A 3,110-nucleotide genomic window follows, 5' to 3' on the forward strand; every position below is an offset into this window, starting at 1 on the left:
TAGCTCTAACTTGGGGGATTTTCATTAAATTAAAATTTTTTTTTTTTGAACTGTTTTAAAAAATATGATCAACAAAATGGCTATCTTAGAAATTTAATAAATTTATTTTCCTAAAAAAATTTTTGATAATTTTTGAATTTTTGAAAAAAAAAATCGAATATTATGTTATTCAATCAGAATTTCCATACTTATTACTGTAAAAAAATTGCATTTAAATATGTTGATTTTCCACGTAGATACTAAGGGTGATACGGGACTTCTGGGACACGCTATATATTATATAGCAGAAAAACCTTTTTCACAGAGGTACGTATAGGTAGTGGGAAATGGTATTAAAACTACATTCTTGATAAGATCATCATTTATCAGGGAATGTTTATTGACGTGTAAATAAATATAGCCATACCGATATGACTATATTGATTATATTTACCTATATAGGTATATTATTCTACATTTCTACTGCCATGTATTTACACGATTTTTTTAGGTAACCGAAAAAAATGTCCAGAGGATGTGAAGTTATGGAACGTATATTATTTTGAATTCTTTAGATACTATAAGAAGTTTAAATTACCAAAAATTAATTAATTAATTTTTACTTTTGACGATGTTTTTTTTGCTGCTGCTCTTAAAAATCCATAGTACCAACTGCAATAGATAATACAAATTACAAACAGGGACAATATTAAAAATCCAATATTTAAAAGAAAAAGTTATATTTTTAATAAACAAAAGCAACAATTTAACCGTTATACCAAAAAAATATCAATAATCTTTAAATCATCCCGTATCATTATAAGATTTAAAAAAATATATTTTTTATTTTTAACTTGTTACAATATAATTGCAATATGTGTATGATAATATATAATTTGATAAGAATCATCGAATTAAAAATTGTGTACAGAAAAAAACAATAATAATATAATTGGTAAGTGAGTTACTACCTTACAAATTAGTTTATAAAGTTATAGTTAGGTTAGGTAATACCTAAGTAATTACTCATTCTCATGGGTATAAAAATATTCAAAACGCTGTTGAGACTGCCCAATTTTTACATGTATCTATCTCAATTTTTTTTTTAATAATGATGATATCAACATCATGAATATTATAAACAATATTAAGAGTAACTAGTCTTACATTATGTTTATAACATCTATTATATTTTATTATAGACGATATACTACTAATTTTATTTAAAAATTGAGATTGTTATTATACATTTTTGATCGGAATAACAGACGTTTACCGTTGAAACCGGAATAACTTGTCATGCTAGTTATAATAATCAATGCAAACGAATATAATGTATAACATCACGCAAGTCGTTACAATTTTTTTAATACCTAGGTGGTTAAGTGTTAATAATTATAACATCTACAGTTTCATAAATAACCATTATGTATTGAAAACAAGTCGCAAGAATCTAAACAACTACCTACTCCACATGAAAATAACTTAATGTCAAATTATAAAAATATTTTGTTTATACATTTAATTTTAATTTATTGTCTATATTTTAATATTTTATTATAAAAATGCAAGTAAATAACTATAACATAATTTTAAAATTGAATCCAAACGGTTCAAAATACAAACACCTAATTAAAAATATGACTTCTACTCTTAAAATTGTATAATAATTATTCAAATATTGACTTAGTATAATAGGTAGGTAAGTAATGTCTTAAAATAGATAGATTAACCATGCGTTGTTTGTTGGGAATATATCGATATATAATAGAGGCTAAAACCACAAACTTTTGACAAGGGTTATTTTGATAAGTACACCTTATCGTAAGTAGGTTAACATTTACAAATATGAAAATATTACCATCTACTATAGTATATTTTTCACCAAATATTTTATTCTATTATAAAATAAATATAACTTTTGACCTGCGTATGCATACTTAAACGCTTCAGAGAACACACACTGTAATTTGTAATGAGTATTAATGTATTATTACTGTACCTATATACCTATAACATTATTGTTTAAAAGGAGTGATGTACTGATGTCTATGTGTAATGAAAAATAAATAATAATATAATCAAAATGTGATAGAAAATACGAACAGAGTTGAACGGACTCGTTTCAATAGATAGTTATAAAAGTAATAATATTATTGTTGTTGTAAATAAAAATAAAACTATACTATAACTATAAAACAATGTAACACTTTAAAAACAAAAGGATGTTTTCAAGATATATTGTCCTCATTTTACTTATGAGTTATTTAATGACGTTTATTTAAATTATATATTATAATACGTATTGATATTTTAATAACGCAGTAGGTATCGTACACCATTTAGTCATTTTTACATAAAACATAGGTACATATATATACTAAACATTTTTCTTAAAATTACTGAGTTCATTTCCAAATATCTGATAAAGCGCATTTGTCACTTTGTCAGCTGTACATTTTAAATAGATAATAATTATAATATTATTTATTTATTATTTTATCATGTCACGTATGAATGATATATCTATTACCTATACTATAATATTGTATTAGGTATGCACTATGCAGCAGTTGTAATATATCTACCTTACAGACTGCCAAAAATATGTTTTCATGTATACAGTATCACTTTCAGTGATAATCATTCGTAGTTATAATTCTAGAGGAACTGCAACGCAGCAAACCGTATATTTTAATGTAAGTATTGTGCGGTTTATAACCAACAACTCTTAAAAAAATGTAATATTTGGAGTCTTGCAATGGTTAAAAAATATTGCTTAATGTTGAATTAACTAATTACTTATTAGTTATTAGTTACCTATGCAGATCCAGAAGTGTTGTATTCACATGCATACTTCGCGTATAATGGACATAATATTATATGGTTAATTTTCATACACAAAAAAAAAAATTATATAAAAATTCATCGAAAACCTCAAATCTTTGACACGCTTGCGTCTTCTAAGTTCCAACGAAACATGATTTACGTTATTATTTTTCCTTTCTAGATGATGACAACATAGCTTAAAATGATTTAATAATATGAAAATATTTAAGAAATGTGTGCGTAGGGGGGAGAGGGGGTGGGTAGAGCCTGTTCTGTATGATACATATGCGAATGAAGTTGGC

Source organism: Acyrthosiphon pisum, chromosome A1 (assembly GCF_005508785.2).
Source record: "Acyrthosiphon pisum isolate AL4f chromosome A1, pea_aphid_22Mar2018_4r6ur, whole genome shotgun sequence".
NCBI lineage: Eukaryota > Metazoa > Arthropoda > Insecta > Hemiptera > Aphididae > Acyrthosiphon > Acyrthosiphon pisum.